Genomic DNA, 18,304 nt, shown 5'->3' on the forward strand with positions numbered 1-18,304 from the left:
GGAGGAGGCTGGATTCAAATTACTATAAGCAAAGCAAACTACAAAATGTTGACATAAAAGAAATAAATATAACTAATGGAGACAATACACATAAATGTGAATGGGTTAAATTCTCTACATTTAAAAAAACAACAGATGAATTGTAATACATAATAGGAAAGCAAAACCAAATAGTTTACTATACACAAAAATATTTAAAGCATGCAGACATATTAAGTACATATGAGGGCACAGAACAAAATATATCATGCTTCAAGAGATTCTAAAATGCAGTAGTCACAAACACAGTTTCAGTTAAGACCATAAAATTGACACAGTCAAAATAAACCAATAGGGAAACATCATTACTTTTAAAGACACCATAGGCATAATGTTAAGAATGTTTAGGAGGAGGCATTGGTTTGGAGAGAAAATCAATAGCTTTCATTTTAGATACATTGAGTTTGAGATACCTATGTATGCAACATCCAAAAGTAAATGTCCAATAGGCAATTGTTAATAAAAGATCAGGAGAGAAATGAGGATTGGATATGTGAATATGGGAGTTATCTCTATATAGAACTAGTGGGGATAGGGAAAGGATCATGAGAAGAGTGGTCATCAAAAGGAAGGATCCATCTTTACTCAAGACAGATGGAGGGAGTCAAATATAGACTAACAAGCTGGTTTAGACTTCTTTCACATAGTCTAATATGTTACAACAGGCTTCTACCAGATGGACTTGTGTGTGAGAAAATCGGACTGGACCTATACTCTTATTGAATTGTTCTCTTCTGGAGAGGTGATAAAGACAATGCTGTTATTTAGTGGGATAAGAAAATTGACACTTTTCCCATGGCACTGAAATATGGAGAGTTTACTTCCACAGCAGACCCACCATCCCTGTGCTTCATGTTCTTATTGGTTAGGTACTATGTCTTGCTTAACTGGAGGTTTTGTCCCTCTGCCAGGGATGTATTTGCCCCTCCTCCATCTCCTAGCATTCCCTATCTCATACCATCTCCCCTCCTAGGACTAGAAGTCATCAGCCATACCACAGAGGTTGTGCCATATCCTCTAATAGACCCTCTCTGCTGGTGTGACTTAAATCAACCAAGACAGAGTCACTTCCCCCTCCAGTTAGGGCTAATATCTTGGGCCTGACATCCTGGAACAATATTTATTTTCTGCATTTAAGTGACTTCCCTATAACTCAAGGCCCTACTCCAAATAGACAGCTTATAACACTACCCTGAGTGTTCCTCCCAGCCTCCATCACCACACTTTTTTTTTTTTTTTGCTTTTTGGAGCAGGGAGGGCAGGGAAGTTGGAGTTAAGTGAGTTGCCCAAGGTCACATGGCTAGTAAGTGTTAAGTGTCTGAGACTGGATTTGAACTCAGGTCTTCCTGACTCCACGGCTGGTGCTCTATTCACCTATTCACCCTAGCCACCCCCATCACCACACTTCTTGACTGCTGCTTAGTGCCCTTCTCCACCACCCCCAACAGTTTGGAGGCATCAGCCACATCGAGGGAGCAGAGCCTAGATTCTGTGAAATAGGCTTTTCCTTCTTTGGATATGACTTCAACTAAGTAGGTCAGATTAGTCTATGCCTTTCCTTCCCACTTTAACTGAATTTGTTCCAAGTAAAAATCCCTAGTTACTTAGCTGTGGCTGGAGGAAAAGAAGAGAGTGGGGTAGAAAATGGAACTATTCTTTTGGAAAGGTATTCTGACTGTGATATTAAAACATATCCCTTCTCTGTGACTATACAATCAATCATTAAACAAAGAGCGTAATATTCCTTTAAATGATGCTAGGCATTGTGGTTGATAAAGAAGTGTCACACTCGGTCTCTATCACAAAATAGCTTATAAGCTAGTTAGAGAGAGGAGACAGACACATGTGGAAGAGCAAAGAAGCAATAAAAAACAGGATATAATACAGTAGAAAATTGTGTCATACTAACTATAAATACAGTGGGAGATCAGAAGCTTCAATAAGACAGGGAAGGAAGGTTTCAGCAAGAAAGTTCGACTCTAGCTCAAACCTGAAGGATGGGTAAAATTGAATGGAGGGGAGGGGCGGGGACATTCCTGGTAAAGAAAATAACATAAATTGCTAGTTTTTCTATTAGCCTCTAAGAGAATCAGCTGTTTTCTTTAAAAATAAATGAAATTCTGGGGCAGCTAGGTGGTGCAGTGAATAGAGTACAGGCTCTGGAATCAGGAGGACCTGAGTTCAAATCTTGACCTCAGACACTTAACACAAAAAACTAGCCTTGTGACCTTGGGCAAGTCACTTAACCCCAATTGCCCTACTTTCCCCCCTCCAAAAAAAAAGAAAAAAATCTTAAAGTAAATGAAATTCATAGGGAGGCCCTCCTTCCCAAGATTCAGGAGAGTCCTGTGGCTCTGAACCCACGCCACACTCTGATATTTGCAGTCCAGAACCCAGGAAAAAGATGAGGAATGTTAATGGACTCTGACCTGTAAAACTTTAAAATGGCAGGCTGACAATAAAAGTTAGACATGATACTGTGCCATTCTAATGGCCAAGTTTGAGTTCCAAAAGAAGAAATGTACCTCTCTCCCATCCTTGAAGAAATGGGGACCTATGGGTATGGAATACCATTTATCCTGTTAGATATGTGTTGATACATATGTTGGTTTGTTTTTTCTCAGTTATTTTCTTTCATTTACCTCTTGTCCTCAATCCTCATCTTCATTTGCAAAATGAAGGGGATATACTAGATAGCTTTTAAAGTCTCTTCTAATTCTAGACATGTGATGTTAATACTCTTTTTTTTAACAAATAGTTATCACTTGCTGAGTAAGAGTGGGAAGTGAGGAGGTAGAGGTATATTAGAGAATGAATGTTATATAAAATTAAAAGGATTAAACATTTTAAGGAACAGAGTTGTGATATAGTTTCAGGCAAGGAGGGATGAGAACTTTTGAAAAATTACAAAAAGAGGTAAGGGAATTAAGGACAATGCTTTTGTCGACTTGAAGCCTCAGGCATGAGAATGGGGGAAGGAATCTATTAGTTGATCATAATAAAATGGAAGGGGATAGGAGATCATGAATGATCAAATGAACCTTTAGACGTTCCTTCATCACTTTAAGATTGACTACAAATCAAACAGTGGAGGCCAGGCAGGATTGTGAGAGCAAGGACTGAGAAATAGATACCACCTCAAATTACTCCTTTTTTCATGCAGGCCTCTTGAAATACAAACTAAGTAAAGATAAAACAGGGCAAATGCACTTTAAGGAAGTAAAATGGTCCCCAAAATGCTCAGGATTCTTTGGGATTTTTAAACCTGCCAATGTAAAACTTCAAAGGAAAAATTCTCTTTATTGTAGATGAGGAAATAAATTGTTTCATATATATATATATAAAACCAGTAGATTGCATTGTAAGTCATCTCTCAAAAATCACCTTACTGGTTAGTAGGTCTTCTCTCTGTAACTCAAAAACACCCACAGAACACCTGAGGGAAATGAAATCATCTAAAAGACCTTGGAATGGTTCTGACATTTAAAGAAAAATTGTCATAGCTCTCCTGCTTTGGGAAAGGGAGATTAAAGAAAGGGTACTAGATGCCAAAAGTCATACTAGGGAATCCAAAGTATTTCATTTTGTGTTCACTTATGTTTGGAGAAATAAAAACAACAGTTTAAAAAAAGACAGAGGTGTTATTTTCTCTTTGCATTCAAATTTTAAACAATGCAAGAAACCCTTTAAATTATATGGGATGAGACATTTTTATTTTAATATTTTCCATTTCTCTCTCTCTCTCTCTCTCTTCCCCCCCTTAAATTAAATACTATAGAGAACAAAACATATCCAATTAATTTCCCACAAGAAATAGTGCAATTGGTGCAAAAGGTTACTGTGGTTGTCATCTATTTACCTCAGAAAATGACTTAGAGCTTCCCAACACAGCAGAATTACAGTTTGGTACCACTGAGTAAAATTTAATACCCATAAAATAGAAAGTTGACGTTATTCTCTCACTAAAGAAATGGTGATCAACAGTCTAAATTTTTAAAGTGACATACAGGTTCCTGTGTTGAGAAATATCAAGGAAAGATTCCCAGTCCTATGCAACCTTCCATGGTATTTTTCAGAGGATTTCCACATTCTTTTGGGGTAGTTGGGAGGATGGGGAACAAACAGAGAAGTAAATTTAAAGTATATATAAAGTAATTCTGTGAGTCAAGAGATAAACCAATTTCACAAATTTGACCTAGGACTAGGGATGGTTATATATACTGAGAGTAGAAATTCTCTATTTTACTAAGAATTCGTTCCTTCAATACAACACTTTAAAAAAATTTTTGTGCTTCCTTCCATTCTTCCTTCCTTCCTTCCTTTCATTCTCAAAAAATTAAATGATCTTCTCCCTGCCAAATTTCATCTTTCATCCTGTTCTTGATTCCACAGCTCCTAATGTTTTATGTGAACTTTCTATATCATCCTCCCTCTTTTTTATTTTTATTTTTTTTCCTTTTCTAATGGTTTCTTCCCCTCAGCTTATAAATACTCTCATTTCCCCTACCCTAAAAACCTTCCCATAAGGCCATGATCGGCTGCTATACCTGAAAGAAGCTCTTTTATTCCATTACAAACCTGTCTTCAAAGGGATGGGAAGAGTCTTAACTTTGAAAATTCTATCATAGCAACAAATAGAGGCATGTGTCCCTCTCCCCGCTCTATTTAGTGACCCATTTCCCTGGAACCATGTCCACTATTGGATTGAGTAGTTCAGTCTTAAAATTGTTGTTATTTTTCAGTTGTGTCCAAATCTTGGTGGTCCCATGGATCATACCATCCATGGGGTTTTCTTGGCAAAGACACTGGATTGGTTTGATATTTCTTTCTATAAAGGATTAAGGGAAATAAGAGGTTAAGTGACTTTACACAGTAAGTGTCTGAAATAAGATTTGAACTCAGGTCTTTCTAACACCAGGCCCAACACTCTATCCACTGAGCCATCTAGCTACCTAACTCTTAAAATTAGCCTCTAACAAATTGGATGGGGCTCACTTTTCTAAAACTCTTCGGCTAGTTAATCTCTCACTGGTGTTCCCATGATGATTTACTTAAAGCTTAGGTTATGGCTCATGTCTGGAGGAGAATAAAAAGGCACTCAATGTATAATATAAATCAGGTATGAGATAGGTGTTCATTTCCTATATACGTGAAACAACTGTTAAGCAATTTTTGACAGAAACAGACTTTTAGAAGCAGTAGTAGTGACTTCTGTTATAATCTCCTGGAAGGTAATACTTAACTGTCATAAAGCATATTGCAGGAATTCTAAGCAAGGATTTCACATTTCCTCTCAGCTTTGAACTGCCCTTTTCAAAGTATATGTCTTCTGGCAAGCTGGACCAAAGCTCCTCTTATTGATGGTTAGTTATCTGGTCCAGCAGAGCTCCTCCCCTTTTCCACAAATCAGCATCAACCAAAGGACCCCAGGCTGCTGAGCCTGTAGGAATTTTAGTAAGTGTTGGAAGCTCATCCCTGCTCTGGGCCTCATGAATAGCTGTAGCAGAGTGGAATCATTGCTGGGCTTGGAGTCAGAAGACCATAACCTCTGCATTGCCTTTTAACAGAACTGTGGTACTAGGTAAGTTATTGAAACTATCTAAGCCTCAGAATTATCTCTTATCTACACATTAGTCCTTCAAAAACTTGAAGGAAGTTATCACATCACCCTGAGTCTTCTCCAGAATAAGTATCTCCAGTTCTTTCACCTGATCCTCATATAATATGTACTCAAATCTCCAGTAACTCACTCTTGGCTCCAGAATCAAATGTGAAACCGTGTGTAGCTTTTAAAGCCCTTCACAAACTCATCTCTTCCTATCTCTCCAGTTTTCTTAGACTTTACTTCCCTTCTGAGTCTACAAACCAGTGATATCACCCTTCTTGTTCTTCCTCATATACAGCACTCCATCTCCTAACTCCATACCTTTTCAATGGCTGTCCCCCATGCCTGGAATGCTCTCCCTCCTCAATTTTACCCCTGACTTCTCTGACTCCCTTAAAGATTCAGTCCAAATCCTGTCTTCTACAAGAGGTCTTTCTTGGTCTCTTCTTTCCGCTCTCCCATTGTTAGTGCCTTCCCAAAGATTACTTCCCATTTGTATTTACCTATCTTGTCTGTACATAGTTGCTTGCCTATGGTCTCCCCAATTAGACTATGAATTCCTCGGGGGCAGGGTCTCTGTCTTTCTTTGTATGCCCAGAGCTTAACACAATGCTGGGCACATAATAAGTATTTAATAAATGACTGCTGATTGACCTAACCATCCTGGTTGCCATTTTCTAGATACTCATGCTTAGCAATGTCCTTAAACTGTTATGTCCAGAAGCGAATGGAATACTCCAAATGAGACATGACAAGGACAGAGTATAGTGGGATCTCTTATTACTGGAAGTTCTCTTAATGTAGCCCAAGATTCCATTAGTCTTTTTTTTTTTTTTTGGCTGTCACTTCACACTGTTGCCTCATATTGAAATTACAGTCTACTAAAACTCTCAAATCTTTCTAATGACTTTCTAATTCTCTCTAATCATATACCTCCCAAATCTTGTATTTAAGTTGATTTTCTTAACCCAAGTATAGCACTTTACATTTATCTTTATTCCACTTCCTCTTATTATTCAGCCTATCTCTTTGAACTGTCAAACTTTTTGCATCTTAATTATCTTATAGTCTGCTGCCACACCCTCCCAACTTTGTGACATCTGTAAAGTTAAGAACACCATCTATGCTTTTATCCAAGACATTGGCAAAAATGTTTAACAGCACAGAGCTGAATGCTTCATCTGTGGGGTGCTCTGAATCCTTCCTGCCTTACTTATATTTAACCATTAATAACTATTCTTTGTATCTGGCCCCCCAACCAGAGCTGAGTCTCTTGAATTGTAACATCAGCTAGCCTTCATCTCTTCATCTTCTTCATAAGAACAGTATGAGATACAAAGAACTGCAAAAATTTAAGTTAATTATGTCTACAATATTCTCTTCATCTACTAGTTTACTAATCCTTAAAATAGGAAATAAGGTTAGTCTGGCAAAACATTTTCTTGGTGAAGCCATGATGGCTTTTTTGTTACCATTTCTTCCCTTTCTGGATGTTTATCAATTATCTCCAGAATAATCTATTTTTTTTCAAGAACTGAAGTCAAACTAACTGGATTGTAGTTTTCAGACCCATTTGCCCCTTTCTTTTTGTGAAAACCAGTACATTTACAATTCTCCAATGCTGTGTAACCTCTCTTCCATGATCTTTCAAATATGAGCAATCACATTTACTAATTCTTTGAGGATCAGAGGAAGTAGCTTACTTGGGCCAGATGACTTGAATTCATCAAAGCTAACTAGGTATTATTTTATTCTGTGAAGTTTAGTCAAGTCAAAAAGCATTTCTTAAACACTTTTTACATGTCAGGCAGTACACTAAGAACTCAAAATGCAGCAAGAAAAATACCCTTGTCCTCAGGAAGCTTACATTCTAGGGGGGGGAGGAGTGAGAAAGAGGGTACCCATGCTGGCTTATGATCATGAAAGTCAGAAAGTTAGGAGTATAGTTTGTAGAGTAAGATATAGTTGAATTAGGCATATTCCTCAAAATGGATGATCTGGAAGGAACCAGAGTCAAAGACCACAGGAGTAAGGTAGTTCCAGGGTGAGAATTAGGGGTGAAATAAACTTCCAAGATGAAGAAATTTTTATGGCATGCATGGAAAAAAACAAACCAGAAAATATGGAGTATAGCCTGGAAAGAACCTCTTATTACCTTCTTATTTAAGTGTTAATACCTCATTAGATATTTTTGTTCACTCATTTCCAGTGCAAAGATCATTCTCCTTGACAGAAAAAAAGTAAAATAAAAATTGAGCAGTTTTGCCTTCTCTCAGTTCTTATTTATCATTGTCCCATACACCCAACCAAAGTCCCTTTCATTTATCCTGCTTTGTCACTCAATATAAATGAAAATAAAAATAAAATAAACTCATTGTGTTGCTCTTCAGTTCCTATACCAGCTTCAGCTCAATCTAAGTTTTGAAACTCCTGATCCCATTTCACAGATACTTTCTTCAACAGTTGTTTACTCCCTAAATCAAATTTTCTTTTTCTTTTCAATTCCTTCCTTCAATGGGCAACAGAAAAGAAAACACAACCTAGGCCCCTATGGTCTTCAGGTTCTTGCTTAAGTTCTCATAATCCTTAGAAAAGGTTTTATCTTTTTTCTGAAAGTATCATTTGGGCTGACATGAGTCACTAAAAGTGGGCAGTTTGATGTCTTGAGAGACTGAGTATATTTTATTTCTTGGATACATGCACCAGGAAGACAATAGATCTTTTTGTTGTACTAAAGACAGAAAATAGCTTCCTTGGTATCCCTCAGTAGAGAATTGCTAATTTCTACTATTCTTCTTCTCCAAATCCTTACTAGATGACCCAGGATAGTCCCAGGATATCTTCTGTGACTCTACTCTATCATCTTTGGAGGAAAAGTAGATTCTTTTTGCTTTAAGAAGCCAGCTTTTTCCTCTTTAGGAAGATCCTCAAATTGATTTTTGAGTCCTAAGTATACATTTGTCCTTTTCTTCCTCTTTCTTTTCTGTTGTAATACTCATCCTTACTACCACACCTTGACAAGTGTAAAATTTCCTCTCCTCCACCTCAGATTTCCTTTTTCTCATTGATTTTGTTTCCTTTAGAAATACTTCATTGCCCCTAACAACCTGGAATATGGAAAAGAATTCTTTAGATCTTTTCACTTTTTTTTCCCAGATGGAGATAAGCCTGCATTTGGAATAGAGTTAATAGTCATTTGGCTGGGGCAGCCAATGAGTAAGAGCACTGGCCCCAGAGTCAGAATGACCTGGGATCAAATCCGGGCTCAGACACTTAGCACCCACCCAGAAACACCTGGCCATGTAACCTTGAGCAAGTTACTTAACCCCAAATGCTTAGGGGTGGCCAGGTGGCTCAATGAGTAACAGCACTAGCCCCAGAGTTGGGATGACCTCGAATCGAATCCGGGCTCTGATACTTAGTACCACACCCAAAAATAACTGGCCGTGTAACCTTGAGCAAGTTACTTAACCCTGATTGCTTTAAAAAAAATAGTCACTTAGCTATGGCAGGAATATAAGTATCATGTAATTGATGCAAGTCATGGCACAATTTTCACTACTTTCTAGAACTAGTTTAAAAATATCTACCTTTCTGGGGCAGCTAGGTGGTACAGTGAATAAAGCACTGGCCCTAGAGTCAGGAGGACCTGAGTTCAAATACAGCCTCATACACTTAACATGTACTAGCTGTGTGACCTTGGGCAAGTCACTTAACCCCAATTGCTCTGCCTTCCCCCCTGCAAAACCAAAAAAAAAAAAATCTACCTGTTTTATAAGACCATTTCTAGTCTGTTACATCTTCCCCTAAGTATGGTAAGTCCTTTACAATACAGAAAATCTTCTCAATATCTTGATAACTACATTCAATTTCCTTTTCTTATTCTCATTAACTCCACAGTCACATCCTATTCTCCTGCTCAATAACCCATCTATATATGTACTATTAGCTTGCTTTATGTCTAATTGTTCTCCTTATTTTTTTATTTAATTTGTCTTGCCTTTTCCTTTTCCTTCTTGAGTCTTTCTTTTTCAGACCCTACTTCCTAATATGATTTGATCTTCTTAATTCTTTCAGATCTTCCTTAATCCCCTTTGCTTCTGCTCCTCTTTCAATGTGAAAATAGAATCTGGACCATTCTCTGGCTCTGAAAATTGTTTTCCTTCCAATTTTATCTCAATTTTCCCTTCCCAGTCCAATATCTAGTCAATTTCACTAGTCCAAACCCCTCCATATTACCTACAAAATTGCCATCACTTGCTGTCATTTTTGTATTTTCTCTTCTCTCCTAACTTCACTTTCATGAAAGTCAGAAGTAGATGGTACATCTACTGAATCATTTTGGATACTTGGTCTTCCTCTCTGGAAAATCAAATCATCTTTTCATGTTCTACAGTCCCTTGTTTCACAAAGCTTTTAAGTAAGCACTGCCTCTCCAACTGAGCACGAAAAAGGAAATTCCATGGTAGAGAGAGTAAAATAAATAAATATTACCAATACTGATCTCTTCCTAGGATATCACAGTAGAGATTCCAAGACACTACCAAGATGAGCATGATAAATGAAGACTCTAAAATATATCTAAATAGTTTTGTTAAAATTAGTGAGTTTACTACATTTTCAATCATTCTGCTTTTTTGTCCTACTTTAGTATAAATAACAAGGGAAAGGTGTTGCTCAAAGACAAGATGGCCTTTCCCTAAAACAAGCAAATGATGAAAATGAGACTACAAGGTAATACACAATCCTCATGAAGAACACTGGTACTTAAGCATGAATTCCCTCTATTTCCCCTCCGGTTCTTTTTGCAAAAATGCTAAAGAAGAAGTTGGAAGCAAATCTAATATATATCATATGTGTGTGTTCATATTATTTATACTCATACAAATATATGTATATACTGTAAAGCTATAACATGTGTAAGAGGAAAATGATAGAGCAACAGAACAAGAGAAGAAAAAGTTAGTCACTTCCATGGTTAATGAGTGGAATTTTGTTACTTTATCCTTTGTAGTCAGTGCCTAAGACATTTTAATGTCAAAACAAATAGGGCAGACACCGAGAATTGGAAGATAGGGTCAAGAGATTGCACTTTGGGATAGCAAATAGTTAAGGTGACCAAATCTTCCTAGTAAACAACCACATAAGATATAGTTTGTATGTGTGCTGCTGATAGAAATTAGGTGCTTCTAAAATCTCAGCAAAAAACTTAGGGTCCCCCCAAAGGAAGTCATAAGTTTAAAATGCAATTAATACCAGGTAAACTGTAATCTTGAAAACTACGTTATGTTTCCAGGAAAAATTATATAATGAAAGATATTTTAAAGTCTCAAAGGGATATTGAAAAAAAATTTAATACACATTTAGCAGTCTCTAGCATTATCCCCCAAGGATGGCTTTTTGATGAGCAAATATGACTATTTTGGTCTACTTGGCAGTTATCTCCCTCTAGGAAGAGGTAGGATCATCAGGTTATAATTGCCCATTAAGATTATACAACTCCCTTTTCTCTGACTCTGTAATATTCCCTGAGTAACCGTCTGATCTTAATTAGAATGTGCTGACAAGGGTCTACCAGTTTACTGGCAATAATATTTCTCAGTGTAAATTCACATATTGGTTTTCTAGCTCATGAAACAATTTGTTATAAGTTTGGTTCATATGAGTCAGTGCACTAGGGACCTGATCACCCCAGAATTGCTTGATAAAAATCAAAATTTTGACCAAGAAAAGCTAATAAGCAGAGACTGCACCTGTGGTGATTCTACCAAAGTACATACCCCCTACAAGGCTCTTTGTGAAACAAAGCTGTCTCACTTTACCAACATATCATCATCAGTAATGTGAAACACTCTGCTAAAAGACCTCCTTACTTACTAAGTGACAGCTAGAAGGAATAGTGTAGTGAACTGAAAAGTGAATGAAATAAATGTCCAAAAATATTGCTGAGAACCCTGGCTACTACACAGGGTACCGTGAGCCAGAGAACCAGTCTTATTCTCCATAAGACCTAACACAGTGAGTAATTTATTTTAAGTGAAGTAAAATCATAACTTCACCCTTTAAACATTATATCTGTGTATTTTGAGAGAGAAAATGAACTTTTTCTCCATTACAGATTTCAAAACAACAGGCTTTCAGAAGTCTAGTGAGGATTACACTGTGGATATCCACATTTTCACAGAAGAGGAGGAGATGAGAAATTCCATCTGGTGGAGCCACATCTTGGTGGTTTCAGAGTGCTAGGATCTAAAATCAGTTCATAAGGGTAAAAGTTGGGAATATTCAAAATCATCCTTGAAAATCCCCTGAGTTGACTGATTTGGAATTCCTTCCTCCTTATCACAGGGCTGACCCTCTTTTGCAGGAAGTTTATACAGCATGTAATTGCTAAGCCTTTCTCACAAGGTGTTGCCATCAATGGAAACCTGTTTGCTATACACATCATCCTACTATAAGTCTAATTAACTGGAAAGATTATTATTTTCTTATTCAGATGGGAACTAATTTAAGAGCGAAATTCCTCCCCACTTCAATGACCACACTAGAAAGGATGAAGAATTAATCAAAGATTTTAGATTTTTTTTCAAAAGTAACTGAAGAAAACAATAGCACCTCAATCTTTGTGTGCCTGCCTAAGTAAGGCAGCAGCAGACTTGCTCACCTGGTTCACAAGTGCCCGGACTGTATGCTTCCCTCAATCACAAAGGCTGAAACCCAAACTGTGATAACAGGAAGTATTCACAGTGTTCTGAAGAATAACCTTCAGAGGTTCTCCCTGGGAATGTGGCCAGGAATGTGAGCACACCCAGAGATGGGGCTGACAGAAGAAGCCTATTAAGAAAAAAAAATAGGACCAAGGCGTAGAAAACCATGGGATCTTTTATTTTATTTCACCCCTTCCCCCAGAACTTTTTACAGACAGGCTGAGTTCCAAATGGCAGATTCATACACTGTACTTCTCAGCTTAGCACCAGATTCCTGGAGGAAAGAAAGAAGAGATTATGACTATGGTACTATAAGTCCATTGGCCATTCTTCACCCCAGACAATAGAATTAGGCATTAACCTCCTATAAGAAAAAAAGCAGGATATTAGATTGTAAAGCCAATCATAAGCAGCTCTCCCAAGGACTGCTGCTGTGAATAATTTTAAGGTTTCAATTGCATAGTATAGTGAACTCTCTATTCAGCAATAAACTAAAGCAAAACATTCAAGAAACTAAAGCACAACATTCACAACAATATAACATAACAATGTATTACTAAGGTGGTCACATAGTTTTAAATATATATACCATGTTTCCCCGATAATAAGACCTATCCCAAAAATAAGCCCTCCCCTTACTGTGTAAGATTCCTCTAAAATAAGCCCTCCCCCAAAAATAAGCCCTATTGAGATTGCTACTGTAGTGAAGGTGATCCCCTGTGCTACACACTACATTACGGTACCCTCTGTATGCACCGTTCCCCCTTCCCCCCCCCCGTGAAACGCACACCGCGCTCCGAGCTGCATCCAATCAGAGCTGCAGCAGTGAGCGCGTCATCCTGTTCTTCCCCAGTGATTTGCTTATTGAATAAAGGTACATTTTTTTGTTCACATTTACCTGTTTATTAAAATTGCTGTCAATGTTCATTAAAATAAGCCCTCCCCTGAAAATAAGCCCTTTGGTGTTTTTCTGTCCAAAAAAATTAATAAGACAGTGTCTTATTATCAGGGAAACACAGTATATATATATACATATATATCATACAGTAAGTCACAATAGCATTAGTCAATATAGAGTGCCCAAGTAAAGTCTTCTTTCATCTTGACTTGAGGCTGGCTTCCAATCATCTTTAAGCCAGTCATTCCTAAGGAGTAGCAGAAAGTTCAAAGATCACCCACCCCTAGGTCACAGTAAGTCACAATCTCATCAGTCAGTACAGAGTACCCAAGTAAAGTCTTCTTTCATCTTAACTGGGGGTTGACTTCCAAACCCTAAGGCTCATCTTCCACAGGCAGACTGCTCCCAGCTCCTGCCTGAATTCACCTGACTCTTTCCTGGATTCATTCACAGACAGCTCTCCCAGTCATTGCCTGGACTCACTTGTAAGCAGCTCTCCACTCCTATTTCATACAGACTGCTCCACTCCAAGTCCTTCACAAGTCCACTCCACTTCCAAGTCCTTTCTGTTTCTAGCAAGACAGTGCTTAACAGAGTTACAACAATATTTACACACATTGATGGCACAATCATCTCAATTCACTTTCTGTCTGACAAAGTAACACAAAACAATAGATAAGGCTTCTGACTGAGAAATCAAACACAAAACAACAGTAAAGTCCCAGGGCTTCTGTAAAAAATAGTAAAGTTCTCTTTTAGGGCTCCTGTAACAGCAGTAAAGTCCTCCTTCAGGGCTTCTGTCTAAAAACAACAGAGAGGGTGCTTTTGTCTGACAGACCAAACTACGGAGTGCTATGGAGTGCCCAAATCACAAGTATTTTCGCTCTCAGTTCTGCTTGGTCCCAATTCAGGCTCAAGTTTTTCTCTGCTCTACTCCTTCCTATTCCATGCTTTTGTCAAGCTCCTCCCACCATGGCCTCCATTTGATGACATTAGGCCTATTAAAGGCAGGGAAGGTCTCCAAACTCCCTTAGACCTATTAAAGGCAACACAGTGTGTACTGTTTCCAACAAAGACTTGATACAATCAAAGGCGAGGCTCAAAAGCACTTGAATAGCTGAAACAAGCAGCAAAGTACTGCTTGGCTTGCCACTACAAAGATGAAGCAATGAAAAGACAAAAGGAGAAGAGCATAATTGGTAAAAGTAAGATTAAAGAGACGGGTCATTTGATCTACAGGGAAGGGAAAAAATATGATGGAAGTAGATAAATCAGAACTGTTCATCTTATACCAAATACACTAGATGCTTGTATGGAATGATCTGTACCTACATTATTGGATGTAACTGGATCTGGCACAAGAAATTAAAATATTAAAACCCAGGAAGAATGGGATAATTATATTGGCTAGATTCATTTCACATATGACTTTCAATCTCAAAGGAAAAACGAAGTTATTTCTACTTTTATGTTTTCTGGCAAAAGTTCTCATGAAATATCAGAAAAAAATGGCTAAATATCACATCTTTCACTTTCCTATTCAATAAATTATTTCCCTAATACACATAAGGCAAGTCTACAATTGACTGAACAAATAATATTTGTCAGTTAATCTGATAAATTAAAAACTCTGTTGCTCTCCTTTCTATTTTGGTCATGGACAGACTATCTTTGAGATCTCTTTGGGAACTCAAGCTCTGTAGCAATGTAGGCTATAACATGTTGCTTCTTGGGGGCGGAATCAAGATGGCAGAGTAGAAACAGGACCTCCTCATGGCTCCAGCTCTCACCACCTCCAATCCACATAAAAGGGGACTCTGAAAAAACTTTGGAGCTACAGAACCCACAAAATGACACAGAGAAGCTAACCTCCTGCTGAGGACAGCCCAGCAGGCCATCAGGAATCAGCCAGAGCAGTGCTCTGGGAGCCCAGTCCAGCTCAACCCTGAAGTTTTAGCCCAAGGGCAGGCTTGACCAGCCACCAGCTGGAGGGACTCCAGATCACCAGCAGCTGTGGCGGTCCAGAATTATCAACACATAGATGCTAAGAACAAAGTGAGAGGTCAGTGCAGTGCGAACTTTGGGACCCAGGAGTTGGCAGTGTGGTGGCTTTTGCCCTCGGGGAGAGAAGCCATTGAGGGTTGTGACACAGCTAGCGCCACGTGGCAGCTTCAGCTCCTGGCCTGCAGAGTATAGGCGGACCAAGTGACCAGTCTGAGGGGTGATAGCTCTTGCTTTAACCTACTTGGATCTGGATTGTGGTCTAGGGTGGAGGTTCTGGGGTCTGTGACCACCTTTTCAGAGCATGTGGAGGCTTCAGAAAGGGCACCCAACTAATACCTCTGGCAGCTGAGAAAACCCAAGCATTTGGTATGAAGCTCCCCTGTCTGGAAGCAGAGTCCTATTGTGGCAAAAAGCCCAAATGTAAAGTAATTGAGTAGCAACATGATCAGGCAAAGGAAGCAAAGCAAACAGAAGAATCCAATATTAGACTCCTATTTTTGGACAAAAAGGATCAAAGAGAAACCTAGTCGTCAAACTCTGAACACAAAATTTGCCTTTCAGCTAAGAACAGAGCAACATTTTATCATGTGCAGAAAAATAAAAACAAATGTGCTCCCCAAACCTCAGTAAGCCTCACAAGTGCTTAAGTCACTGGAGAGTTTTATCTATTTATATTAAATAGTACAACAGGGGATCATTAGCTTAATTAGTTCATAGCATGAATGTCATCTGTAAGATACAGAATTAAGAATAAATTATATAGCATTAAACAAAAATGACAATTTATTAACTTCACTTAGGAAAAACTAAGCATCTATTATGTTCATGGAAGTATGGTAGGCATTGGTACATATAAAGATGAAATAAAATTCACTTCTCTAAAGGGTCTTATAATAAAGAAAGAGTGAAGTCAGAACTCCTGCACCAAAAGCTTCAAAGGAAAATACAAGCTGGTTACAGGCCATAGAGGACCTTAAGAAGCAGATAAGAGAAGTGGAGGAAAAATTGGGAAGAGAAATGAGAATGATGCAAGAAAATTATGAAATGAGAGTCAACAGCCTGACTGAGGAAAATAACACCTTAAAAAATAGACTAACTCAAATGGCAAAGGAGGCTCAAAAAGGCAATGAGGAGAAGAATGCCTTAAAAAGCCAAATTTGCCAGATGGAAAAAGAATCTCAAAAGCTCACTGAGGAAAATCATTCCTTCAGAATTAGATTGGAGCAAATGGAAGCTCGTGACTTTATAAGAAATCGAGATGCTTTTAAACAGATCCAAACAAACGAAAGAATAGAAGGCAATGTGAAATATCTCATTGGAAAAAAAACCACTGACCTGGAAAATAGATCCAGGAGAGATCATTTAAAAATTATTGGACTACCTGAAAACCATGATCAAAGAAAGAACCTAGAAATAATCCTCCAAGAAATTCTCAAGGAAAACTGCCTTGATGTTTTAGAACCAGAAGGCAAAATAGAGGTGGAAATAATCCACCAAACACCTCCTGAAAAAGATCCCAAAAAGAACAGTCCTAGGAATATTATAGCTAGGTTCCAGAGTTCCCAGATCAAGGAGAGAATATTACAAGCATCCAGGAAGAAACAATTTGAATATTGTGGAAACATAATCAGGATAACTAAGGATTGGGCAGCTTCTACACTGAGGGATCGAAGGGCTTAGAATATGATATTCTGGAGGGCAAAGGAGCTGGGATTAAAACCAAGAATCACCTACCCAGCAAAACTGAGTATCATGTTTCAGGGGAAAATATGGCCATTCAGTGGAATAGAAGACATTCAAGCATTTTTGCTGAAAAAAACCAGAGTTTAATAGAAAATTTGACATTCAGATACAAGAAACAAGAGAAGCATGAGAAGGTAAACAGGGAAAAGAAATCATAAAGAACTTATCAAAGTTGAACTATTAACATACTACATGGAAAAATGATCATTATAACTGATGAAACTTTTCTCAGTATAAAAATAGTTAAAGGGAATAGAAATATATATGTCTATATCTGAGGGTATACTGGCCTATGAATACATATGTGAATGTATGTTTACAGGTACACATAGATAGAAGGCACAGGACCAATTTAATAGGAAGGGATGATACTTAAAAGGTGAAATTAAGAGGTGAGAGGGGAATATAATGAGAGGAGATGGGGAGAGACAGAATGGAGTAAACTATCTCATATAGAAGAAGCAAGGGAAAATGGTTACAATGGAGGGGAAGAATAGGAAGGCAAAAGGGAATGGGTCAACTTTATTCTCATTGAATTTTGTTTGGGGAGGGAATGAAATACACAATAAATAGGGTATCTCACCCTACAGGAGAGTAGTGGGGAAGGTGATGAAAGGGGGGATGATGGAAAGGAGGACAGGCTGGGTGGGAGGGAAGTTGGAAAAGGGACAGGATCAAAATAGAGAATAGGACAAGTGGGAGGTGGGATAGGAGAGAGGGAAATTTAGTCAGTCTTTTACAATATATCTACTGTGTTAATGTTTTGCATTAGCTACACATGTACAACCTATACTGAATTGCTTATCTTCCCAGTAAGGGTGGGTGACAAGAGAGGAAGGGAATGAATCTGGAATTCAAAGTTTTAAAATCAAATGTTTATATATATATATATATATATATATATATATATATATATATAGTATTATTAATACTATTTTACATGTAATTGGGAAATAAGATATACAGGCACTGGGGCACAGAGTTCCACCATGACCTGCTGGAAAAGTCTGAAGGGTTATGGGAGAAGATATGGGAGAGAGCAGACTGGAGGTGGGGATATCCTGTAGAACTGTTATTTTGGGGCTGTGGGTAGGGGAAAAACAGGGAGAAAATTTATAACTCAAAATCTGGCAGAAATGATGTAAATCAGAAGTTAATAAAGTATTTGAAAATTGAAAAAAAAAATTTTTAAATGTTGCTTCTTCTAGCTACTTTACTTCAGCATAGTTTCTTAGATGATAGTAGGCAAAAATCTCAAAGCCATTGTGCAACCTAGTCATTAAACTGAACGCAAAATTTGCCTTTCAG

General features: G+C 38.0%; 1 long non-coding RNA gene across 1 annotated transcript in view; it reads right to left on the minus strand.

Moving 5' to 3' along the window:
- LOC138158864 (uncharacterized) overlaps positions 1-18,304 on the minus strand; it is a 134,379-nt gene that overhangs the window by 781 nt on the left and 115,294 nt on the right. The window lies entirely within an intron of this gene.

The sequence above is a fragment of the Petaurus breviceps genome, unplaced genomic scaffold (genome assembly GCF_028583685.1).
Source record: "Petaurus breviceps papuanus isolate PSGF00001 unplaced genomic scaffold, PetGlider_PUasm1.0 175, whole genome shotgun sequence".
In the NCBI taxonomy this organism is placed as follows: Eukaryota; Metazoa; Chordata; class Mammalia; order Diprotodontia; family Petauridae; genus Petaurus; species Petaurus breviceps.